The sequence below is a fragment of the Dermacentor albipictus genome, chromosome 9, assembly GCF_038994185.2.
Source record: "Dermacentor albipictus isolate Rhodes 1998 colony chromosome 9, USDA_Dalb.pri_finalv2, whole genome shotgun sequence".
In the NCBI taxonomy this organism is placed as follows: Eukaryota; Metazoa; Arthropoda; class Arachnida; order Ixodida; family Ixodidae; genus Dermacentor; species Dermacentor albipictus.
Genome location: NC_091829.1, coordinates 79,231,290 through 79,258,874, shown reverse-complemented (window position 1 = coordinate 79,258,874; position 27,585 = coordinate 79,231,290). Strand labels below are relative to the sequence as shown.

The 27,585-nt window shown below is 46.4% G+C and overlaps 1 protein-coding gene across 29 annotated transcripts in view; it reads left to right on the top strand.

Annotated features, from left to right (window-relative positions):
• LOC135919011 (uncharacterized) overlaps window positions 1-27,585 on the top strand; it is a 997,771-nt gene that overhangs the window by 462,874 nt on the left and 507,312 nt on the right. The gene's annotated exons all lie outside the window — the stretch shown is intronic.

The window sequence follows — 27,585 nt, the reverse complement described above, 5'->3', positions numbered from 1 at the left end:
ACTAACATTTAAACGCGTATCTCACTATTCACACCTACTGCCCGAGTAGCCCTACGTACTCACCCAATAAACATAGATCCCTTGGTTCCAATAATAGATTGGTTTAGGATTCTTTTTTTTTCCACACACTAATGAATTGTTCAATAACTTGGATGGTTCTTTGCGTATATTGCTGACTAATCAAGTTCAGAAAGAAATGCCTAACCACGTGCTTTAGTTAACATTCTTTGGTTCATAAGTTATTCAACACATCTCTGCTACGTCTCCAAATTAGATAGCAGCGTCTGTAAATACATCTCCAATAATAGATTGGTTTAGGTTTCCTTTTTCTTTCCACACACTAATGAATTATGCAACACCTTGGATGGTTCTTTGCGTATATTGCTGACTAATCAATTTCAGAAATAACTGCCTAAACACGTGCTTTAGCTAACATTCTTCGGTTCATAAGTTATTCAACACATCTCTGCTACGTCTCTAAATTACATAGCAGCGTCTGCAAATACATCTACTTAGGACAGGTAGTGACGGCAGATCCGGATCATGAGACTGAAATAATCAGAAGAATGGGCTGGGGTGCGTTTGGCAGGCATTCTCAGAAATGAACGGCAGGTTGCTATTATTCCTCAAGAGAAAATTGTATAACAGCTGTGTCTTACCAGTACTCACGCACGAGTGGAAGCCTGGAGGCTTGCGAAAAGGGTTCTACTTAAATTGAGGATGACGCAACAAGCAATGGAAGAAGGAATGATAGGAATGAAGGAAGAAAAGAGCAAATTGGGTGAGGGAGCGAACGCGAGGTAATGACATCTTAGTTGAAATCAAGAAAAATAAATAGGCATGGGTAGGTCAAGTAATGAGGAGGAAAGAAAACCGATGGTCATTAAGGGTTGCGGACTGCATTCCAAGGGAAGGGAAGCGTAGCAGGGGGCCGCAGAAAGTTAGGTGGGCAGATGAGATTACGAAGTTTGCAGGGACAACATGGCCACAATTAGTACATGACCTGCAGTGTCTTTGCCCTGCAGTGGGCGTAACCAGGCTGATGATTATGATGATGATGATGTGTAAATGAATAAATAAATAGATAAATAAATAAATAAACAAACAAAAAAATAATAGCGGAACACAAGCTGCCGCAGTAGCGTGCGAAGCGTTGAGTTAGTGGAGAGTACATCACCGCGAAGCCATGTGACCCTCGCTGTCGCTCTCGCAAAGGTGTCTTATGCGCGCCTTCATTGTCCACCTATTCTATCGCCCCTGAGATATTCATAACTCGAAGGACTCTCAGCAGCGTCCCTCGAGCTCAACTTCTAAATCATTTCTTGGCCCAACCCCACATTTCGATTGCGCCTACGCAATTCAAAGCCCAATGTGTTATCGAAGTTCAATTTCAAGTAAGCTCAATGTGTTATCGAAGTTCACCCACCCCCAACTTTAAATTGGCCCATCCTCAAATTTAAGTTGGGCCACCCCAAGCGTCAAATTCAAGTTCACCAACCCGTAAATTTATTTTGGCCCACGCGCACAATTCAATTTGACCCACCCCCAGAATTCAAGTACGCCAAACCTCCAATTTAATTTGGCCCGACCTCATGTGTGACTTGGCCCACCTCCAATTTTCAATTGGCTCACTCCTAAATTTCAGCTGGTACGTCCCCAAATTGCAGTTGCCTCATTATGAAATTTCAATTTGGCCCGCCCCACACTTCAAATTGGCCCAGCCACAAAGGTAAAGTTGGCCCAATTGCAAATTTGAAATTGGCACACCCCCCAAATTTCAGTTGTTCAATCCCTAAATTTCAAGCTGTCCCTAAGCCTACATTTCAAGTTCTCCCATGCTCAAATTTTGGTTGCCTTACCCCTACTATAAGCTTTCCCATGCATTTTCTGAGGCCTTTCCATATCTTTGGGTATTCTCTTCTTTTTTTGCTTTTTATTGTCCTAAATTTCTGAAAGCTACCAGTCATATATATTTACGCTGCCACAACGAGTAAATGTCTTGAGATGGCAAATTACGCGTTTTGTGCAGCTACGATGCAGTACACTTTTCGCGTGAGAAGGCTGGGGAGCTCGCGCGATAATGCTTACTCATTAAAACGCCGCTAAGCGTCGAGGAACGGACAGGTCTGAATTCTCCAAGTAAACGCATGCGGAACTCAGCGTTTACAGAGGCGCAGTCACAACGAAAGCGAGACCTTGCGTGGGCAAGGTGGGCGCTGAAAACGCAAGCACCGAGCGTTTTCTGTCTGCAACAACAGCAAGAAGGAGGACGCGTTGGAATGCAGACGAGGACGTCGGCGGTCAAATTGTATGGCATAAAAAAACAACACGGCATTTGTTTTTTCATTTACCAAAACAAGACAGGTGGTACAAACGGGTTTAGTGAGGTGATCATCAGTGTGCGTTGTAAAGTATGGAGTTGGTCGTCACTTGAATTACGCAGTCTTGGTTTCAAGAGAACAGTATGTTGGATATCATGCGCCGAAAGCCCGCTGTGATTATGAGCCACGCTATAATGAGAGACTCGGTTTGGCTTTTCTAATTTGCGGTTGTTGAACGCGCATATAAATTCCAGTACACGGGGGCATTTTTCTTTCCTTTTAATGTTTCTTTTTTGTCTTTCTTTTTTTTTAATTTTGCTCCCATCGAAATTTGCCTCCTACGGCGGCGATTAAATGGACGACCTTCAGTTCAGTAGTGAAACACCTTAGGCACTCAGCTACCATGGCTGTTATCGCACTAAAAGAAGTCTGCAACGTTCACCTTTACAGTTAATATAACCAACTCTAGAAGAAACGCTCGCCATAGCGCAGATGCAGTGAAATGGGCAACTGCAAAGACGCCGCCATGTTGCTGTTTTCCTTTCCACCACGGCTGCATCGTGAAAACAAAGTAGGCTGCAACGTGACTGGCCACGAGGAAGCAGCAGGGCGTTCTTTATCTCGTCGGCAGCGCTTGGCCATCAACATACATTTCTGCCGTCATCCGACGGGAGCCGACCTTGTTCACCGAGCCCACGCTTGGGAGCAGCACGATACCACTGCGCGAGGGCTCCATCACGTGGATTTTTTTCATATTTCGTGGGCTTTCTCTACAACGCGGAAGAAAGGATTACGTGAGACGCATCGTAAAGGAAACATCTCAATCGCTGGTTTCTGAAGGTGCTCTACGAATCTGCTTATTATGCTTGGGGTCCTCAGCCAATAAGTAAAACGTATTGCAACTAAACAGAATTAATTAGTCATTTTGCGGAAACCCAAAAATTATCCCAGTTGCTACAGTCTATTGCGAATAGCATGCGTTCAGTTCAATTCGCTTCCGACGCGCCTTTCATTTTGAAATTCTTGGCTCAAGTTATGTGCGACACCCTGTATGCTCCACAGAGCAGAAAGAAGACTAGCGTGTTTCATTGTAACTTAAGAAGATCTCCATATAAGGATACAAGCTGCGGATATTTGAGGTAAACATAATCCTATTATCATCTGCATATACCCAGTACCCATCGGGAATGACGAAAAACTTTTATAGAGATTCCAGGGCTCCTATGGAGTTTGCATAAAGTATCAAGAGTGCGCTTTTCGTTAGGTTGATGGCTCCATAGACACTCGTTTCCATCCGTGACTTGATGATGAAAACATTTTATTTAAAGAAAAAAAAGGGAGAGGGGAGTTGGGAGAAGGGTGGTCGGATTCCTATTCCGGAATTCAGTTGGCCAAGGCCGCTGCTCTAGCTCTTTCCACGAGGGCTCGCTGGTTCTTGAGGGTTGAGCTGGACAGCGCTGCCTCCCATCCTTCCCATGTTGGCTGTTTTATAGTTTCGAAGGCACTATTAGCCTGGCACGCTCATACCATATGGTACAAATCTGCTTTCTGCCTGCAGAATTCACACTCGGCCGAAAAAGATTGTGGCTCAATGGCATGTAGCTTCACTGGGTTATTAAATGACAAGGTTTGTAACCTACGTAAATGCATTCTTCTGATTTGTATAATCCCTTAACTGGGCCTAGGTATTTTCGTCGCGATAAGCGCAAGTGTTGTAATACGTCTGCATAAGTTATTAATGACACTGGGAAGCCCGAGTCTTCGAGGAGGGAGGAGGAGGAACCCCGGGGGCAAAAGCTCGGGCGGCAGCGTGTGCATGCTCGTTTCCCTCTACAGCCTCGTGACCTGGCACCCAAATCAGCTCTTTGCGCGAAGCGAAGACCCCAGATTGTTTGAGGATCCTGCAAGCTAGCGGTGCAATTCGGCCCCGCGTGTAATTTCTATATGCAATTTGCGAGCCTGTAATGATGTACTCTGAACTAGGATGCGAAGCCGCCATGGCGATTGCCGCCTCTTCCAATTCTGCAATTTCCCCGTGCCGAACAGTAAGTCCATGGACCGTCTGCCCTTGATGCACCACCGATATTGTGGAGACTCCTCCCACCGGACCTGCAGCATCGACGAAGAAGGCCCCCTCTAATTTAGAATAGATCTGGTGCATCTTCTTGGCTCTTGCCCTCCTCCTTGCTTGATGATTTTCTGGGTGCATGTTTTTAGGAAGGGGCAGTGTCGCGAATTTGCCCCTTCACTCTTTCGGAATGTCTTGTCTTGTTGCCGTATAGTAAGGACAGCAGATATTTAGGTCCTCTAGTACCTTGCGTCCTGTTTTTGTTCCTGGCAATCTGGCATATTGACTTAATAGGTGGGCCTCAATTATCTCATCTGTTGTATTGTGCACCCCCAACTGCAATAAGCGCTCTGTAGATGTTTTGACCGACAGTCCTAGTGCCTTCGTATATGCTGTTCTGATCATGACATCGAAATGTTTTAAATCGCTCCTCCTCATCCGAAGGTAAGGAGCTACGTACACAATTCTGCTGAGTATAAAGGCTTTGACCAACCGAAGAGTCTCATTCTCCATCATCCCTCTCGTTTTATTGGTGATACGTGTGATCATTCGCATTACTTGTTCGCATGATGTACGGAGTTGAGTAATCATTGCTGCGTTGACACCCTTGTTGTTAACCAGTAATCCCAGGATACGCACTGTCTCCACTTCAGGTATCGCAGCGTCGTGCACCCTAATGTTGACCGGGGCTTCATCTTCTCGTCTGCGCATGATTAGAAGTGCCGATTTTTGCGGAGAGCAGCGCAGTCCGCACGCCTCGGCATATTTTTGGATTGTCGAAGCAGCCTCTTGGAGCGCTTCTTCCATCTGCCCCAGACTGCCCTTCGTCACCCAGACTGTGATGTCATCTGCATAAAGGGCGTGCCGAATTCCTTCTTTGCGATCGAGTTGCTCAGGCAAATTTATAAGAGCAATATTGAAGAGCAGAGGGGAGAGGACGGCGCCTTGTGGCGTACCCCTGGTGCCCATAGGGATTGGCTGGGACCTAAAATCTCCAATTTTTACATGAACCTGTCTGTCTAGTAGGAAGTCTCTGATGTATTCAAAAGTCCTTCTTCCACACTGTGTCTTCCGCAGGTTCTCCAGGATCTTCGAGTGCTTCACATTATCGAAAGTGTCCTTGAGCTCTAGGGCTAAGATGGCTCGGCTACTGCGTTTGTTGGGTGGGTCAATAACTTCCATCTTGAGCTGCAGCTGTACGTCTTGCGTGGATAGGCGCTCCCTCAAGCCAGACATGGTGTGGGGCATGTAATCGTTTTCCTCCAAATACACTGAAAGTGTGGCATGCACTGCTTTCTCCATCAGCTTTCCGGCACATGACGTGAGCGAAATTCGGACGGAGGTTGCTAATATTTACCTCTTTGCCCGGCTTAGGGATAAAGCTGACGTCTGCCGATTTCCACGCCAGGGGCAGCTTGCCAGCTCTCCAGCACTCATTGATATAATCCGTCAGCTGGGCTAGCATCTTCTTGTTCATGTTGGCGAGCAAACCGACTGTAACTTTGTCCTGTCCTGGCGTGGTACCTCTTCTCATGGTTAGTAGCGCCACCTGTATTTCTTATACTTCGAAGTCTCTGTCGAGTTCTGGATTATCTTTGCCTTCATACTGCAACACAGGCTCATCATCTTTGGTCATACAGAGGTATTTGCTCGTCAGGGCTGCCACCAGCTGCTCATCCGTACCCTCATAGCCGTGGAGGGCTCTCTTGAGGTTCCGCTGCTGCTCTCCGCTCGTCTTGCTGGGTTCGATGAGGCATCGCAGGAGGCTCCACGTAGACTTGAAACCAAGTCCGCCTCTTAATGAGTCGCACTTGATTAGCCAGTTGTTTTTGGCTAAAGTCCACGCGTATTCCTCCGCTTGTCGTGTAATTTCAGCGATCTTGATTTTAAGCTTGCGATTGTGTTTTTGCTTTTTCCACCTTCTGGTGAGGCCTCTCCTGGCCTCCCAGAGGTGGAGAAGGTGGTTGTAGACTGCCGGGACATCCTCTAAGGTGTGAAGCGTTCTCGTGACTTTCTCTCTGGCAGCTAGAAGTCACTCAGCCCAGTGCTCATAATCCTCAATAGGCGAGTCGAGCTGAGGACCCTTGGACTCTCGAAAAAGCGACCAATTCGTAAGCCGAGCTTGTCCCCTGTGTTTACGATGCTTGTTGTGGTCTAGGCGAATTCGGAGTATATAATGATCACTGCCTAAGGTTTCGTGCGTATTTTGCCACTCGTAAGTTTTAACATTTTAGACTAGCGTTAAATATGGGCATGTGTCCCTTGAAACGCTATTGCCTATTCTTGTAGGATGCTGCGGGTCCGTCAGAATAGTAAGAGCCATACCCGATATTGCTGCTGCCAGTTTCCTGCCTGTTACGTTTTCATTGTTGTAACCCCAAAGAAAGCTGTGCGCGTTAAAATCCCCCACTATAATGAGAGGCGCAGTTTTTGCAGCCTGCATTGCTTTTCGAAAAATTTCGTCAAAGACTGCTGTCCTGTGTTTAGGGCGGCTGTATATGTTAAGTACGCACGCCCCTTTACTGGAACGAGTGTTAGGGAGGACACGAATAAACACATGCTCTATTTCAGGGTTAAGTTCGAGGTCTATAGTTGAAGCCCTACTGTCTTTATGTACAAGTATGCAAGTCGAAGTGATAGTTTGATGTGTACTGTACGACCTGAGTTTAACTGCGACATTAACGTCCTGTAACGCGATTACATCCGGCCTCGCATCTAGACAGTCCACATACTGTTGCAGAGATTCCCGCTTACGTTTAAAACCCCTGCAGTTCCATTGTAAAATTGTTAACTTAGTTTGACGAGCCATATTGCAAACTGGAAGAGGTCAGTCCTTGTTCTTTACTCAGGTCAAGCGCATCATGAGACGCAATCTGCCTGGTGCCCATTTATCCTGTCAATCTGGGTGTCTTAGTGCGCGAGCATTTAGCGCATTCTTGTAACTTACGGTCAATCCTAATCTCGTAAGCATGGAGTTTTGAGAGATGCGGCTCTAACATTTTATGAATTGTCTGCTCTGTCATTCCTTGTAAGTTCTGCTCAATTTTTTTGCTTAGCGTCTCTTCAATTCTTTCTACGCTAGCCTGTAGGCTTGATAGCATGCGACATTCCATTTTCTCGATTTCCTATCGCATGCGCTTTTCCATACTTTCCATCCATGAACTGAATTTATTTGTAATTGCGTCCACATCTGCGCGTGTCGTACACTCCTCTGTCGTGGGTGCAGCCGCCAACGCTACGCTGCCACCCGACGCTCCTCGGCCGAATTCTGACATACGAGGGGGTGACTTAGTCGCACTACCTGACGGCAGCGGGGGATGGTTGTCCTCCTCCATCGCCTGAGCTGAGGGTACCTGAAGTGCTCTAGAGTTTCCTGTTGTTGTATTTCTAGTTTGAGCCTTTCATTCTCAGCCCTAAGTCTCTCATTAGACAACGTCAGGGGAGTGGAGGCAACCACACTGGCCAAGCTCACCTTGTTGCTGCTCGTTTTGTTCCCGGGACTGTGTTCTGGCTCTGGCCCATCGTGCTTGTCTGCTAGACTACCGCCTCCTTTAGGGCCCCCTCGGAAGGCTCCTGCATGCGGTCGAGGCAAAGGGGTCACTCCCTGCGTCCGAGCTTGCAGGTCGGGGGCTTCGCTCCCTCCACCGTTCCTGGAGTGATGTTGCTGACTGGCTTTTCCATTGACGGGCTTCCGCTTGGCCCCAGTTCCAGCAACACCTCTCCTGTACTTTTGCGTGCACTGAATTGATCCCGTGGCATGAGGGCCCCCGCAAATGAGGCAGCTGGGTTGACACTCGTGGCCCCCTTCTAGATCCGTCTCGCCGCAAGCCTGGCATCGACCGGCTCATGGATTAGGGCAAACATCGGCGCGATGTCCGATAGTGCCACAGCGGGGACAGGCTGGCGTCGTCTTGCGGTAGAGGCGAACCGGCACAGCTTCGCCTCAATAATAAACGTTGAAAGGCACCCTCCGGCCTTCGAACGTGCTCGCTGCTACGTTTGTCTCTCCTAATGTTCGGACTCCTACTACTGCAGCCTCTGGCGAATAAATGGCTTGAGTCATATCCGCTTCAGTGGCTGTGGGATCCACTTGAATAACACCATGGCTTGTGTTGTCCGATGACATGAGGTAGGCTTGAACCACTCGGGCCTGTCTTCCGAGTTGGAGCTGTCCGATCGCAAGGACCTGACGAATAAGTTGGGCGTTCTTGATGCCAATAATAATTATATTCTGGTCCCAGGCCGGCCAAATACCGAGCGCCTGCGACGCCCGCGGAATGCCGGCAGCAGCGTACGTTGCTTCCCCGATCTAGTTGCTGCCCTTAAACTGTGCGAGGTTCAGAGTTCCCTTTGGCTTGATGATGACCACAGCTTCTCCCGCTCCGAATTTCGGCATGACTTGTGGCTTCCAGCGTTTACTTTGAGCGTGCTTGCCAAGAGCCAGAGTGGTGACGTGGCCGTCACTGCCGCCACCATGGCTGCGTTGATGTTCGGAACAACGTTGTTCGGAACAGGCGCGCGTCGAAGTTGCTCGCTCCCACTGTTCTAACTTTTTCTTGATGGTATACTCCGTAGTTTCATCAAAAACTGGCGTCTCCGCGGTCGAAAGCTCCATTCTCGCATGCTCTCTGGGTCATAGCCCCGTACGAGAGCCATGGAGGCCTCGTCTGGTGCCGCGTCCGCGGCTACCGCGCCTACGGCGTTCGCGTGTTTGAAGAATGGTCCTGTAGAACTGGCAAAAATTGGCCCACCTGGATAATAATGATGTTCACGGGTTCCTGGTAACTTCACGGATGTAGTCCAACTGGTTTCGGGTGGTGCAGAACAAATTTTTGGCGGCAGGACATCGATTCGATGGAGCCGACTTGAAATGCGTCCACTCTCCTAGACAGCTCGCAGCGCCCCCCTGTCCGTGACTTCAAATCATTGTGGAAATTCAATCATTCTTCTGAGTTTAATCGCTGAACCGTGCACGTTTTCTTGCACCGTGCATAGGGTCCTTTGCTTTTGTTCAATGTTAAAATTCATTCGTTCTTCTGGGCTGAACAGTTTAACCATAGAAAGAGCGTGCTTTTCGTTACATGAACTACCCTTGTGTCGTTCAATACTCAAATTCGTTCATTTTTCTGGGCTTAACCGTTAAACCATGAAAGAGTGCGCTTTCCTGAGACTATATGCATCGAGAGTATCACTTTGGTTCAATACTAAAATTTATTATTCTTCGGGGTTTAAGCGTTTAACGATAAAAATAGTGCGCGTTTCGCTAGACTCGTTGCTCCACTGACAATGTACCAGGTGTTTACCTTTCGTTCAACACTGAACTTCATTGATCCATCGGGGCGTAACTGTTTAACAATAAACATTACCAAGGTAACAGTAACAAAAACTACACGGCTGTTTTTGCACTTCGCCCCTAGCGACATGCGCCGGCCGTGATCAGGATGTAGAGTAGCGCAGATATTTTACAAGTTATTTTACCAAACACATGAAACAATACAATTTATCTTCTTTTCTGTTGTTGGTCACATTGTGTTATCAGTGAACTAGTGTTATGAAGAGCATACTAGGAATTAATGGCAGACGACAAAGTCGGCAACCATGAGGTCGTGTTTGAAACGAGATGTTGCTGTCGTGAGAAGTTCCCTGTGAACAGGGGACTCATGGTTGGAAATTGGTGATGCAGTGTTGGCTGCACAAGCCACTGTCTTCACAAGCCCCGAGCACAGTTTGAGCCAATGTCGATTGCGGTGAGCCGATGAAGTTTGGTTAGCACATCTCCCGTGTTTGTGTGCCTGCTACTGGCAGACCTAAATGTAGGCACAAGCCATGAGATGAAAGAGATTCCTTTTATATAGTTGAGATTGTACCATACGGAATAGAAATCAACCATTCTTCATTTCCTGAAGCGCACACCCAAAAAAAGTGAGAAGCGATGAGACTATGCACTATAAGTATCGGTACGTTGCCTTTCTTGAAGGCTGCCAGTCGTAATCGCCGTCACTGCCATTAATAAATGTGATGATGTACATGGGTGTACTTGTGGATATTGGGAAACAGGCCCATTATTTACCTGCCGACATTCGCTGTTTCTTTCTTAAATAAAAGGGGAAACAAGTGGTGGCCACTTCCATAGATAAGCTTGAAATAAGCGCCTCGTTCGGCTGCCAACGGCTACAGTATTGGCATTATGCCCTATCCAGCAAGGAAACAATTCATTCCTGAAATGAGCCATCATACGCAAAAAGTCCTAATATGTCTGGTTCTGGGTACATGTGAACTGTATGCATGAAAACAGTACGAAGAATGATAAATATGCAGTACTATATGCGGTCTCCTGCTCACTGCTCCGAAGGTGTCCGGTCGCCACACCTGCACTCGTTACAGAAAATAGTCACAGGCCTCCGTGGCATACGCTGCACATTCACATCGTAAGCTAGAGGAGCGGCGGCGCAGAAGCTCCATTCTTGGCACAACACACTGCTGGCTTTTCGCGGCGAAGTCTCCGAAAGAGCAACAGTCCGTCAACATTTCTTTCATTAACCAAACACAAGACTGGCGGTACAAACGAGCTTACTTGGGAGATCGTCAGTGTGCGTAGTATGGAGCTGCTCTTCTACTGAAATACGACAGTATTGGTTTCAGTAGATAATAAGAAGGGTACTGAAATACTTTTCACCCTGGCATGAGATTCATAGGTAATGGTTCCGGAGAGTATGCTACGCAATGTATGGCAATTCCCATTGGCGATTTTCTTTCCAATTTTCCTTATGGCTCGTGAGAAGTTCAGTTTTTATCGGCGGGTTTTTGCGTCCCTGGTGATCGTAAATGCTCCACTCCTCGTTAATTACTACTGCAGTTTGACAATGGAAATGTGAGTTTTTTTCTCCTCGGTAATTAAAGCTCAAATTTAAAGCTCAAAGTGCGCGGCGGCCGCCGTAACTGCACGTAAATGTAAAACCTCGTTAACTGGCTTTTATGGGGAAACGTTTTCAACAGTTTTTTTTTTTTTTGCCCCAACGATGCATAACATGTTTGCGAAGTAGAGTACTTAGTATTGGACAAAAGTATGGTCAATCTTTCAACAAACCTGTCGAAAGCGCGAGAAGCGTTCGCTAGGAGAGATGACATGGAAGCGCATTGCTTGCGTGTTCGTGTTCGGGTAGTAGTAGTGTGATTACTCTTATGTGGTACTTGCCCACATTTTCCCCCTTCATATCTTGGTTGTAGCGAGTACCTTTATCTTCTACACAAAAGACCGAAAATCGCGACTAATATTCGTTTATTTATTGACATTTGTAATGCTTTGTTTTTTGCGGTTGTTTTTGCCGACGGACAGTGAAGAATTGCTAGTATCATTGACCGTAGCAAAATCAGCTTGATTTCGCCGAAGGTGGAAGCGGCAAAGGATTTCAGTAGGCAGAATTCCTGGTTGTTGCAGCTGTCGTTCTATATGCTTCTTCCATTGTGCCACTGCCTACGTTAGATTGACTTAAAAACAACAGTGTGACAGTCTGTAATTTTTTGCTAGAGTGACGTTTCCCAATATCAGTTTAACGAAATGCGATGAGTTATTACTACAGGCGCTCTTACAATAGAAACAGTTTAGGAGGTAAAGACAAACAAATAAAAACAAATATATTGGATTTAGCTTTTCAAGTTTACGCTATATATTGCACCTGCTATTACCACACTGACCCGCCACACGCTAACTCGGCGTGACGTCAAAATTTTCTAAGGCACTCGGAAACATGGTTGATAAACACCTTATGACGTGTTCGAACACTTCCTTTATATAGGTTTATTTTTTATTCCGATAATGACTTGCCCTGAAACATATTCTTGAAGTGTATATCTGTAATATATGTGTTCTATGAGGCCTGTGTAGTGTACTAATTGAAGCAATGTTTTGTGGAATCTGTTACCACGTATCCAACGGTGATAGCCATGGATGCGACACTGTAGCGGAGGCAAGCTTGCACTTGGAGACGCGACAGTTCTGATTGTAAGCCTGGATGTGTGCCTATTAGGTGGTACGCATCTGCCTATCCATCACTGACAGCGATCAGTCTGGGCACGTGGCACCCAGTGGTAAATGTCACCATTTCCACTTTGAGACCACAGCCGCTGTAAGGGCGACCCCGGCCCGAACCCTACTAACTACAACTTGTCTTTAATGTACGTGGCGACAAACGCTACTCTAAAGCCGTCTACCTCCTCCAGACAAGTGTCGGTGCTCTGGCTGCCTCGCAAATGTACACAACGACGTCTACCAAGGCGAAAATGCGAGCCAAATGGACGCGCGCTGGAACGCGTCTTGTTGGGTCACACCGCCATTACTCGCAAGGAACGGCGAACGCAAGGCGCGGGGGCGCTAGGCCTCACGCGCTGCCATATGTACGTGTAGTTTGGACTTAAAATTTCCACGGCAGGCCTCCAATTGTACCCAGCACACGTTCAACGCGAAAGCGTGCAAACTACTGGAAATGGAGGCATTTATCCCTGTCACACATTTCAGTGTGGATACTCCTGGCGCATTTTTGACCTCGGCGTCGCCTTCGGGTTCCCTATAAAGCCCATACCATACGTACGCTTGCGAAAGTGCTCATGCTCGCGTCTACGCGTCTTCCGCCTGCCACGCCTCGCGAGCAATGGTGCCTTTCATCCACAAACAGGCGCCTCCATGCGCGCGACAACAAGCGTTCACTGGCCTATATCACAGACGCCTTGGGAAATGCCACTTCGTACTTTGTTATTGAGAGTGCTTCAGAATGCTTCGATACTTATGAATGCAATTGTTATGTTTTTAATGCTGTTAGATCAGCACGAAAAAAGAAAGATTACGCACTTTCTTGCACGGTATAAATCTGCTTCACTGAGAGTTGCATGTGCCGCACCGTAGCTGCGTAGCCAGGCGTGCCGATGGGAGGCAACCGAAACGCGCGATAACAGAGAGTAGCTGTTGACCGATATAGTGAGCCATTTCGACGCGTACAAGCCGCGCCGTGTTGTCCGCGCATGCGCGGACGGGAACTTGCGCGTGTCCACAAGCGCACGTGTAGTGTGGGCTTAAAGGAACACTAAAGGCAAATATTAAGTCAAGCTAATCTGATAGATTAGGCCTCTGCAATCTCTAAGGCTTCAATAATGTCGCCAACACAGCCTTCATAACCGAGAAGTTGAGGTAAATGCAGGGCATGATTAGATTCTCCTCCGTGTCCTTTAAATGCTTGGAGAGGACGAAATCAGTGCTCAGTGAAATTCTGTATCTTATGTTCAAACACTCGTTGCAAAAAAAAAAACATTCCTTTATTGTATTATGAGACGAAATGAAACGCTTCTTCACCAGTTCTATTTTATTTTTAGAAAAAAAAAAACAAATGTACACATTGAAATACCCTCGACAACGACACGGGCGGTTGAAAGGTTTCGTTTTCGCTCAACTGCGCGCCGCCCACGTGATTTGCACCGCCGCGCATGCGCACACAATAAGAGGCAATTCAGGCGAGACGCGCAACCAACGCGATGCAGAGGCTCCCTCCATTATGGTGGCGTGATCTAGTTCAGCCTCCTGCAAAGGCACCTTTTAACGCACCATAAAAATGAGCTCAATGTTTTGTAAGTGGCCATTCGATATGTCTCAAAAATACACGGAAAGAGTTATACAGGAAATATATGATATGCTAAAGTTTTCGTATCATATATTAAATACTATGAGCCAGACAGAAGTGGGAGGTAGCAACTTGGGGTCGCCTTTGCGGTTGCCACTTCGCGCAAGCTTACTATAATGTGCTTAGCCATAAAATCCTTACGATGTCATGGTGCGCTATCAAGCTACTAGTGGACGGGCAAATATAAACCATAATAGGAAATGAGAAGTCTAGCATTTTTGAATAACAGCAAAGAAGATCTGCATATAAAGACGCCGGCTGCGGACATTTCACGTTATTACAATTTTATCCGTATTCGCATACACCCACCTCCAATGGAAAACAGACGAGAAAATTATTTAGGCATTGCAGGGCAGCTATGGAGTTCGTTTAGCGTACCAAGAGCGCGCTTTTCGTTAGGTAGCTGGCTCCGTAGACGTTCCTGGCCGGGTCGGTTATTCAACTCATGCATTCTTATCGGTTTACCCGTTTAGTGATAGCGAAGTAAGTCAACCAAGAACTGGTAAAAGGAATCATGTCATCCCTAGTGTTAAGCCCATCCGTCAGCTAATATGAGCATCGAGAAAAACGACAATGGGAAATAAATTTTGTATAACGTACCAATTGAGCGCGCTTTCCTTTAGGCTGTGGCTCCACTGACAGTTCCATCGTGGTCACCTCTTGGTTCAATACTACAATTCATTCAGTTTTCTCGGCTAACCCGTTTGACCGTAGGGAAAGAAATTAAACAAGGAGGGATAATCGGCAAAAATTGGGAAGAGGAAAGACGTCATGCCTATTGTTCATCCCATATGTTAGGTTACGCGAGCAGCGAAATAAAGGAACGTGAAATAATTCTAGACTGGTTTTTTTTTTATTTCCCGCAAAACTAAGAAGCTTTAGTTTTAAATGGACTTATACTTTTGTATTTATTTTTATTGCGTGTCCTGGCAACAAGTTAGCGGCACCACAGACCCATAATATGCATGCGTTATTCGTCAGACACGCCACCGAAGCGAGTGAAGCAGGCTGCATAGATGAAATTCACCTCTTCGGCGACCCACATCTTTTGGATGTAGCCAGTTTTTTATGCTGCTGGCGTATTCTTGCTGCTTTCGTTGCGCACTTCGACACGGGCGCCAATGCACTATTGAACTACAGCGAAGTGAGAAATTTAATTTGACAGCCTGCGACGCATTCCAATCAAATGAGGCTCTTATGGCACGGAACCGAGGCTTGTGACGCACTAAGCGAAAGACAGCTCAGCTCTCTTGGCGTAGGAAATTTGAGGTAATGACTCATACTACCAGATGTTTGCGATGCTTTCTAAGAGCCTCAACTATATTTTAACTTTCTCCGGTATTTTTCAGGCATAGTTAGTTTCGCGTGGACTGAATCTTAGTGGGACAAGTTTTAGCGCTTTCTCTTTCATCGAACATTATTGTAAATAATTTCGTTACTTTTTGAGAGGCCTTCGATGCACGCTCGCCGCGCCTAGCGTTGTGACGCAATCAGCGAAAAGCGGCTTCGTCATGGTGAGAAAGTACGTATGCGTTTACTGAATCTCAGTGGGACAAGTCTATGACGCTTTTGTGGCCCAAACATATACCTTATTTAAATACTCACGCTTGCGAAAACGCGGCCACCAATTGCCCGGGATGATAACACTGGAGTGTGTAGCTTGTTCCGGCAAAACACGGAATCGTTAAAGCCAAGCAGGTAAAAAACAAAGAACTGCAAAATTCTGTCTTCTGAACGGCTGAAATCGGGCTTTCCAGCCACGCATTTGTCTTGAATGCGAATAGGAGGGATTCTGGCAGCGTCTAGCGTGGTCTGGCCGTGAGCCTGTGTTGTGGCCACCTCTGTGTACCATCGCCTCAGCTGAGGCCAATTTGTTTTGTAAAAGTGCAGCCGCACGTGTGCTTTCCTCTTGACAAGCATGAAATTAGTTCCGGGAATGTAGAATGCTTGCAAATCAGATGTTTTTATATCTCGTGGTATTGTTTCGGATGAGTCGGGTATTTTCTACGCCACGTGTAAGCAGAAGGGAGTTGCTTTGGTTTGTAATGCCACCCATTTGCGACTTTCGAACGCTTCGCCCCCACACGCAGTATTCCTACAAGCTCTATAGACAAAAATGGCACGAGCTTGTAATGTTTTCAGCAGCTGCCGTCCGGTTGGAGATTCGTACGACAACTACTGCTGCTTACCTGGTGTTACATCATTGGATGTATGGACAAAAAGCCCGGAAGGAGCATCACTAAAGAGCAAGAAAACATTTCCTCATTTAGAATGCCTCTTGCGTCTGCTTTATCACATTGAACGTGGCAATGATTCGATGGACGCTTGTAAAGATCCTTCGCAATCATTTCAGCTAAGTAAAACCATTCCGTACTAAGAACGCGGGCGGTTGAGCTGCATAAGCAAAAAAAAAGAGACTGCTGGGCCGAATTTCGCGGCCAGCGGAACGCGAGCTAGCTAGCGCTGAAAATCGGATCGGAGAGATGTTAATCCCATCTTAACTAAAAAGTGAGCCAAAAATACGTACACGAGAAACAGAGAAAGACAAACGTGGGCGCTACTCGCAACGAACCGTTTCCATTCTTATTGTTTCCAAGGAAACAGAATAAGTAGAAAATTACGCTGAAACGATAACCGCCCTCTCTCAAGTGTGCACGAGCAAACGAAAATTATGTGAACATGCCACCAGCAATGCTGGCTATTCAAGAACTGATTTGCGCAAACTCCCGAACGTAAGACACTTCTGTCTGTGACAAAGCTATCGGGGGTAGGCTGATGCATCTGTCATCCTCCAAAAGTATGTAAAAGGCTTCCATTACTTTCCTTATTTTTTGCGTTCTATGCCTGTACAAAGTTTGTTCTATCAAAAACCGGTTTACACTATCTTAAGCGGCAATGAACCGCCAAATGTGAACCAGTGCCATTCTTTACATTGAGCGCATGTTCCTGGATCCTGATAATTAAACATCGATTTGTTTGCCCTACGTAATTTTTTTCCGCAAGAGCACCGTATTTTGTAAACAACTTGAGTTTTGCAAACCACGTACTTCTATGATTGACAGAACGTCCTGCAGGTTTGTCACTCACCTCGCCATCCATTTTTTTTTTCGTGGACAGTTATGCAAACCTGACGAAGCTTATGACCTACAATAAAGACATCGATCTTGCAACGGCTTGCCACGTTTTTTAACCCGTCTCCTAAAGTACGGATTCTTGGTTTCAAGAGGAGAGCATAGCGAGTATGAGTGGCGTAGTAGCGGGGGGGCGGGGGGGGTTGCACCGGGGGGCCGTGGGCCCCGGGCGCGACTTGGGGTGGGCAGGGTTGCCAGATATGTCTGATGACTCCCTTCTTTCCGCCAGCTTGACTGGACGTAAATTGTAAAGAATCCTTAGGTAACCAGCAGCCCGAGCTCGTGTACCCGATGTATCAGATGTGTAGAGCAGCAGAATTGTCGGCAGCAGCTTCAGCAACATTCTACGTAATACTTGCACGAATGTGTGGGCTAAAAAATTTATTTGTTAAGTGGCCCATAAACTACTCGCCTTGGCGGAACGTTTCGTGTGCGGTGCTCTCGTGCGTTGAGCTCCGAGTCATGCCTCGCTAAACATGGAGTCTCGCGATGTTGGTCTTCAGTCCCTCTTCCGTTCACTCCGCGGTACCTTAATTTAATATCTTCAATAACTACTTAATTAGCAATTATAGAGGAAACATTGCAGTTAGAGAATTGAGGGCCCAAAGTCATATTATCAACTCAACGAAAACTACCCTAAACAAAATCGTTTAGGGTGATAGAGCCTGCAGCATGGCAGTAGCCAAAGTAATAAGAAATAGTACACAAGTGGCATGGATCTCTCTATCCTATCCATGGCGAATGTAGACCAATAGTAGCGCACGCTTGCATTCTCACAGCAGATGTGCAAATGTGCTTATCACAAGTTATCAAAACAAAACCCTGTGTTATCTTGCCCAGAAAATAAAACAGCGTGCACAACTGCTATATTCGTGATCTCAGGGAACGAAATCGAAGAGGGGAGGGGTTTCCAAGGCAGTTTTGCTTGTGCTCAAACATCATAACTCCCCTCCCTTTCCGTAAAATTTCCATATCCTGCTATTCCTTACTACAACTGGGGACGGTGGCATGATCGAAGACCTATGGGCGCCGGGTGCCAGACGACCCAGCTACGGGACTGTGGAAGGTGCTTCATTACTTTTTACCCTGGTATAAGGCTCATAGGTAAAGGTCCCCAAGAATGCTACGCCCTTTGCGACAGTTCCCCTGTGTCGAGTACCTGCTCCAAATTTCGCCTGTGGCTCTTTGTACTTTCGGTTTATCGGCGGGTTGTTGCGTCCCTGGTGATCATAAATGCGCCCCTCCTGCGTTAATTCCTACTTCTTTTTGTCAGTGGCAAGGTGAGGTCTCTTTTTCCCCCTCGGTAATTAAAACTGAAATTTAGGCTGAGCGCAAGCCGGCCGCTGCCACTTTACTTCAATTTGAGGCCTCGTTCACGGGATTTTTGGAAGAAACGTTCTCGACTATTTTGGTGGCCCCCACCAATGTAAATCTTGGTTCCGAACTAGAGTTCTTAGTACTGCACAAATGTGCGGTCAACGTGCCAACAAACCTGTCGAAAGTGCGACCAGCGTTCGCTAGGAGTGATAACATGGAAGCGCATTGCTTGTGTGTTCGTGTTCGGTTAATAGTAGTCAAATATATTGATAAACTGTCTGTCAGATACGCACTCACATTTTCCACCACGCCATCAGTTTTGTTCTACACCAAAAGCCGATAATCGCGATAAGTGTAAGTTTACATATGCACATTTGTGATGGTTCATTTTTGCGAGCTTGTTGTTTTGACAGAGAGCGAAGAATTGTTAGTATCATTGTTCCTTGCAAAATCAACCTGATTTCGCTGGAGGTGTTGGGGGAGATTATTTCATAAAGCAGAATTACTCGCTGTTGCAGTGGGTTTGAAAGCGAAGCTGCCTACCTCTACCATTCAAGGAAATTTTCGCGTCGTTGTTGGCGTGGTAAGCAACAGCTCCCCATACGTGGACCGATCCTGGAGATAGTGCAATGCCTGGACGAACCGAGGTGGAAGTGAGACATGCGTTAAGCACTCCCCATACGTGGGTGGATGCGGAAGATAGTGCAATGCCGTGCCGACCCACGGCGGAGGTGCAGTTCGCCGTTAAGCGGCCCACATATACAGCTTCGCTGGTCATCCTTCTTCACAGATGGGAAGGGCATTCCATTGTGCCACTGCCTTCCTTAGTTTGACGCACTATAACGTAAAGCTATTCGAAAGTTTTCTATTCCGATTCTGCAATCAGCCCTCCACAATAGGTCAAAAAATTTTGGAGCCACCACCTATGGGCCTGTCTGTCATGCGATGTCACGAAAGCTGCGAAAACCCCCTTCAAGTATGACATGCGCACGCTGATTATTCACGATTAGGAAATCTTGGAGCTTCGCTGTAAAACAGTAATCTGTAATCGTCAGTGAATGAATGAATGAATGAATGAATGAATGAATGAATGAATGAATGAATGAATGAATGAATGAATGAATGAATGAATGAATGAAGGCCGCGCACTAGGTCATGCAAAGATTTTTCTGAGGAGCTAAGTCAAGTTTGTTGCAACAGTCATGTTCGAGTTACATGGTAATAGTAATGGAGCAGGAGGTCCCAGAGTTTTGAAAAGCTTCCAGGGGGACCTGCTATGATTCAACAAATTCTAATATTATACAAAAAGAGCTAAGAAGTATGGTCATGTGAGCAACAATAATTAGGCAAGTTCATTATCCATAACAGGAAATTGGATACATAAGTTAAAGGTAATGCTAAATATTCAAATATCACCAAAATTATCGAAAGCATGTGAAGAAGCAGAATAACAACGAATTTCACCCCGCAGGGGCGTCTGCGTCAGTAGGCGTATGGTGTGTGGCGACACCACGGACCCGAGCACACGAGGGTTGGACCCTCCCGCGTGTAGCCGTGCGCGGCTTAGCCGTGTCTGGGGAAAAGGGGATCCTGGGGGTTGAGCCGATGCTGGGTGTTTGGACCTTCAAGGCCCCCCGGCGGAGGCAACACACCCCTTTGGCCTCTGCTTCACATAGACGGCACCCCTGGACTGACCCACCCGGGGGAAATCGGCAGTCGCCTCTTCCTATCTCTTCCTCTCGAATCTTTGTCTTTATCTCTTACTTTTTACCTTTCCTGTCTTCTCCTCTCTTCCATTTACTTCATTCTCCTCGGCGGCAAGGGTTAACCCTGTGTGGTTATCCAACCTTGGGTACACCATATTTGGTTATAGTGGCGGCGTACGGCTGGCGTCGTGCAGACTTGCATGCAAGCTCTGCCGCGTCCCCTCGTTGGGCTCCGTGGTGGGTGGTCGGCGCTGTTGCCGAATTTTTATACATTTTCATGGAAACCTCTTTCCCCAAACTTCCTGATCGCCCTCAGAAACGAGGGCGCACCGAAGAGCTCTTTCTATTTTTCGGACGACAAGTCCACAACTTTCCTCGATTTCACGTCATTCACTCAGAAAAGCCAGACAAACTAGTGCGATCCATTTCCCCGTTCCTTGTTTCCAAGTCTTTGACCGAAGTTTTCGGTACAGGATATAAGGTGTCGAGAATGTCAAGTGGCGATCTCCTTTTGGAGCTCCAAAACCAGAAGCAGTATGAAAAGCTGCCGAAACTTGTCGCATTTGGCGAGACCCAAATAACAGTAACCCCGCACCGTACCATGAACACAAGCCGCGGTGTTGTCTCGGACGATGACTTGCTGGAGCTCACGGAGGATGAACTCTTGGAGGGCTTCAGTGACCAGAACGTTATCAATGTTAAAAGAATTAAGATCAGGCGTGACAGCAAAGAAATCAAGACCAAACATCTTATATTGACTTTCGGCTCAAGTATTCTGCCCGACTCTGTAGAGGCCGGGTACATCAAGCTCCGTGTTAGGCCATATGTGCCAAATCCGCTTAGATGTTTCAAATGCCAACGCTTCGGTCACAGTTCGCAGAGCTGCCGAGGCCGTCAAACCTGTGCGAAGTGCAGTGCACACGAACATACTTCTGAAGCTTGCGTGAACACTCTCCATTGTGTAAACTGTGAAGGCGAGCACGCCGCATACTCGCGGTCGTGCCCGTCCTGGAAAAAAGAGAAAGACAACGTCACAATCAAAGTAAAGGAAAACATATCATTCAAAGAGGCACGCAGGCGGGTAGCATACTTGCCAACGAAAAGCTTTGCCGAAGTGGCGCGTCAGGGGGCAGCGTCACAACGGCCTCCGGCGGCTGTCCGACCCACAGGCAGTGAGTCGGCAGCTACGCCATCTGCCCCCACGGCGGTTGCAGCTAGCGCTGCTCCGTCAACCCTGAATGAGGGATCATCGACCCCGAAGGTTGGCGCAGCCGAGGTTGCCCCGGCCTCCCCGGCCCCTTCCTGCGCTGGCAACAGCCGGCGCAGCCAAATCCCTCAGGGAGCCTCATCGACCTGCGGGCTGGTGGGCGCAGGGGTCTTGCCCTCCAAGGCGGGACCCTCTCTAGTAACTTCTCGCTCGCAAGAGCACGTGTCCGGCGCCTCACACGAGGCAATGGACACTACACCTTTCCTCACGGCGCGCCAAGCGCCTAAGGAGCGGCGAGGCTCCCTCGAACGCTCCAGAAAGGGCAAAACCCCGATTACAGGGCCTCGAAAGAGCTCTGTAATCTAAGACATCTTTCAGTTTCCGTACACACAGCACCAACTTACATTAAATATGGATACACAAATCATACAGTGGAACGTCAGAGGTCTTCTTAGGAACCTTGATGCTGTGCAAGAGATTATACACAAACACAATCCAAAAGTGCTGTGTCTACAGGAAACACACCTCAAATCACAACACACAAATTTTCTCCGACAGCATGTTACTTTTCGCAAAGATCGCGATGATGCAATCGCATCATCGGGAGGTGTTGCAATTGTAATCCAAAAGAGCATAGCATGTCAACATTTACAGCTACGAACGGCCCTTGAAGCAGTGGCGGTTCGAATTGTTTTCCTAAACAAACTTATCACTATTTGCTCGATTTATATACCTCCACACTACAAACTAAGCAAACATGAATTTCAGTCCTTCATAGATGAATTGCCAGAACCGTACGTTGTACTTGGGGATTTCAATGCGCACAACAGCCTGTGGGGCGACTCTCGTATAGATGCGCGAGGTCGTCTTGTTGAACAGTTCCTTTTCTCTTCTGGTGCATGCCTGCTGAATAAGAAGGCACCCACATATTATTCTCTCGCCAACCGAACATTTTCATCAATTGACCTCAGCCTAGTTTCCCCGTGTATATTGCCTGAACTCGAATGGGAAGTTATGGAAAATCCTTACGGGAGCGACCACTTCCCCATACTAATAAGAACATCTAAAGAAAACGAATATCCTCCACAAGCTCCTAGGTGGAAGATAGACACAGCTGACTGGGAGAAATTTCGAACACTTACTAACATCTCGCTGGCTGATATGTCTTCTTTAGAAATCGATGCAGCTGTGGAGTACTTTACAGCCTTGATCATAGATGCCGCAACTAAATGTATATCACAAGTAAATGGACTGGCAGGCAAACGGCGTGTTCCCTGGTGGAACGATGATTGTAGGATCACTCGTAAGAAACAAAATAAAGCGTGGGGGTTGCTACACGCCTCCCCCACTGCGGAGAATCTTATCAATTTTAAAAAAGTTAAATCCCAAGGCAGGCGAACCCGCCGACAGGCCAGAAGAGAGAGCTGGCAGAACTTTTTAACAGGTATCAACTCGTATACAGATGAGGCCAAAGTCTGGAACAGGGTTAGTAGAATAAGAGGGCGACAAACATACTCCCTCCCTTTAGTAAACACACAAGGCGAAACCCTGCAAGACCAGGCAGATTCACTAGGGGAGCACTTTGAGCGTGTGTCAAGCTCAATCAATTATTCCCAGTCCTTTCTTAAGCATAAAGAAATAATAGAACGTCAGCCAATCATACGGAAATCCAGGCAGAATGAACAGTATAACCGGCCTTTCGGTATTGCCGAGTTGAGAGCTGCCTTGAACACATGTAATAGCACTGCACCGGGACCAGACAGAGTCATGTATGACATGATCAGGCACCTACATACTGACGCACAAGTTACACTTCTTACACTATACAATACTATTTGGGCTTCGGGGTACCTCCCATCCACATGGAAAGAAGCGATTGTGGTTCCTGTCCTAAAGCAGGGAAAAGACCCTTCCTTGGCGGCTAGTTACCGTCCGATAGCTCTAACTAATTGTCTGTGTAAGCTTTTTGAAAAAATGATAAATCGCAGACTTATACATTTCCTTGAGCTCAACAATATACTCGATCCTTATCAGTGTGGATTCCGAGAAGGGCGGTCCACAACCGATCATCTTGTGCGCATGGAAGGAAATATCCGCGATGCCTTTATACATAAACAGTTTTTTCTATCGATATTCCTCGATATGGAGAAGGCATATGACACGGCATGGCGTTACGGGATCTTACGAGACCTGTCGGCAATTGGCATCCGTGGAAATATGCTGAACACAATTGAAAGCTATTTGTCAAATCGTACCTTCCGAGTAAAAGTCGGCAATGAACTCTCACGTCCCTTTACGCAAGAAACTGGTGTACCCCAGGGAGGCGTGCTCAGCTGCACTCTCTTTATCGTAAAGATGAACACGCTACGTGCCTCACTACCACCTGCCATTTTTTATTCCGTATACGTAGATGATATACAAATAGGCTTCAAATCCTGCAACCTTACAGTATGCGAAAGACAGGTACAGCAGGGCTTGAACAAGGTTTCCAAGTGGGTAGACGAAAACGGATTTAAGGTCAACCCCCACAAAAGTGCTTGTGTTCTCTTCACAAGAAAGAGAGGCCTGGTCCTAGATCCTTGTGTAGAACTGGGCGGACACCAAATTCCTGTCAGCAAAGAACACAAATTCCTTGGTGTTATTCTTGACTCTAGGCTCACTTTCATTCCTCACATAAAACATGTTAAAGAAAAATGTCTAAAAACAATGAACCTACTTAAAATCCTATCATACACAACATGGGGTAGTGACAGGAAGTGCCTGTTGAATCTTTACAGGAGCCTAGTTCGGTCGCGAATAGACTATGGAGCCGCAGTGTATCACTCTGCCGCCCCGAGCGCGCTAAAGATGTTAGACCCCGTACACCATCTGGGAATCCGTCTGGCCACTGGGGCATTTAGGACAAGCCCTGTTGAAAGTTTGTATGTTGAGTCCGATGAGTGGTCACTCCATTTTCGGAGAACTTACATCAGCTTCAACTATTTTCTGAAAGTGCGCTCTAATAAGGAACATCCGTGTTTCACAACCGTTAACGACTTGACATGTGAAACACTTTTTCATAACAGACCCTCTGTGAGACGTCCTTTCTCACTGCGTGCAAGAGAACTTAGCACGGAAATGGATGTCCCAGTTCTCGACCAACGCCTAATGCCTCCAGCTAAGCTAGTACCACCCTGGGAGTGGCAGCTGATAGAATGTGACACATCCTTTGTACAGGTCACTAAACATGCGTCAGAGACACATATCAAAATGCACTTCTTGGAGCTCCAGTACAAGTACTCGTGCACAGAGTTTTATACGGACGCTTCTAAGTCGCATGCCGGGGTGTCCTACGCAGCCATTGGCCCATCCTTCTCGGAATCCGGTGTACTGCACCCTGAAACAAGCATATTTACGGCTGAGGCCTATGCACTACTGTCGGCTATGAAACATATCAGAAAATCAAATGTTCAAAAAACAATTTTATTTACAGACTCCTTAAGCGTGGTAAAAGCCTTGAAGTCACACTGTAAACACAGAAACCCCGTAATTATTGAGCTCTATTCCGTCCTCTGCAGAGCGTATATGTCTAACCAGCATGTCATTATATGCTGGGTGCCTGGACATAGGGGCATCGAGGGTAACGTTCTAGCAGACCAGATGGCCACATCAATTTCATTGCATACAGTCAGTCCTTCTGCTTCGGTCCCTGTCACGGACCTGAAGCCTTTCTTAAGAAGGAAACTGCGAAACCACTGGCAACGTAAGTGGGACGTAGAAGTAAATAACAAACTGCACGTGATAAAGCCAAAGTTAGGTTCTTGGCCCTCCGTAACAAAATCACGGCGAACAGATGTCCTATTCTGTCGCCTCAGAATAGGACACACATTTGGTACACACAACTTCTTACTCACTGAAAATGATCCTCCAACTTGCGGTAGATGCGGGGAGAGGCTGACCGTCCTCCATGCCCTCCTGGAGTGTCGGAAAGCCGAATCTGACAGAAAGAAACATTTTCCGTTAGCATACCGGCAGCATATTCCCCTTCATCCTGTAATGTTACTCGGCCCAGAACCGCTCTTCGACACTAACGCAGTCCTAAGTTATCTGAAAGATGTTGTGTTGCATGTTGTTAGCCCAACATGTTCGTAGCGTCTCCTCTCTTCAGAGGATGGCGCTGCGATAGTTCTTTCGTGTAGCACGTGCCTCTAGGCCCTTGTGTTTGAAGGGCTCTGGCGAGGCAACAGTGCTCCAGGCATTTTTACCATCTCATATATTTTCTATTCTGCATCATTCTTTCACGATGGATTTTAGTGTTCATAGTATTCGTCATCTGTCATCGCCATAATTTTATAACAAGTTAATTTTACGCACTCTACAGCGAATATTTTTAGGCCACTTTACAGCCAAGTCACATCTTCCATAATACATCGTCAACATTACAACTTGTCATGGCGCTCTTTGGCCAAACCTGGCCCTTGCGCCACAAAAAACCACACATCATCATCATCATCATCAACAACGAATTTCAACGAAAATAATCAAACCGATATGACCCACCTAACTCGTTTCATTAAACAGTAGTGTTAATTACTTATAGAAAACAGAAGGTATACAGCAAAATGACGCACATATTGACAGATATTTGAAAAGTTAAGATCAGTCGGTAAATTTCGCAATAAAACATCTCTTGGTGCACGTGTACATTGTATGAGCATTGTGTGATTATATCATTTCGAAAGGCAATTAATTTCATATTGCTATGCCGAGATGGGGGCTGTGAACTTGCCGTTCGTTATTCGTCCTCACAACAGGTAAAGGAAGATTATTCCGCAGGCAAAAGCGGGTGGTGTGGTTCTTAGTAATGTGTTCAGGATGAATGCCTTCAATGAAGACGTCATGTGTGATGAGCCTATATGCAGATATGAATAGTTTCTGACGGAATAATTAACAGGACAATGGTAAACAGTGGCCGGCAGGACAATTCAAATGGGCTGGAAGTCATTAGTCTCAAACGCTGGTTCTGCAGTTGCTGCAGACGTTCAATATGCGCAGAATACGTCTTGGCCCATGACGATGCACAAAACGAAAGATGACTATAAATATGCAAAATGCAAAGAGCGTACGATGTGAGGTGGAAAATAGGTTCGTATCTTTACGATGATGTTGATGCCAAACGCAACCTTTTTCAAAAGTTATCTGGCGGGTCTCTGTTCTGTATCTCACATGACACCGAGGAACCGCGCTTTGTTCGAACCTGTATGACGTAATCAGCAATATCAACAGGCGGGGCGTCGATTGAATTTTTCTGGAAATGGAACACCATAAATATGCTTTTAGTTGGACTAATGTGCAGATTAATACGTTCGTAACACAAACTTAAAAAACATAAAAAACATAAACATAAAACATACACATAAAAAGGTTAGACTGGAGTGCGGCAATGGATTTACTGGATGTAAAGATATTCGTGTCATCAGCGAAAAGTACGGACTTGGTGTTAGCGAGAATAGTGGGTAGGTCATTAATAAACATAAAAATAAAATTGCGCGTAAAATTGGTCCCTGTGGGAGACTACGTTAATTATCATGGATGATGAGAGATGGTCGTAACCTGTACCGTTTGAGACCGGTTACTCAAGTAGCCTCTTATAAAGTTTAGCGGAGGACAAGATATACCAAATGATTCCAGTTTAACAAGTATTATAGGATGGTTTGTCGCGCGAAATGCCTTCGTAAGATTTATGAATACGGAACCTACAATTACACCTCTGTCAGTAGCTTGCTTGATTTCTTCAGGAAAAGTAAAAAGTGCCAGTTCGGTTGAATATCCTTGACCACATTCAAATTCCTGAAGAGGCAAAAGAATAAATTTCTTTATGTAGCGCGTTAAACGAGTGTGGAAAAGATTTTCAATCACTTTACCAAAGAAAGGAAGGCTACAAATTCGCCTGTAATTCCCTAGTGAAGTATGAACACCTTTTTTTAGAAAACAGGAACCATTCTACCAACTTTAATACCGCACGAAGACACCCCGGCAAAAAACAGTTCGTTATCGATTAGTGCCAACACCGACGATATTTCATGCGAAATTAGATTTACTTTACAAGGATCAATGTTGTCTACGCCGGCGCTTGTAGTCTTGAATAATGTGATGACCTGGCAAACGTCATCGGCAGTCGTCGAATG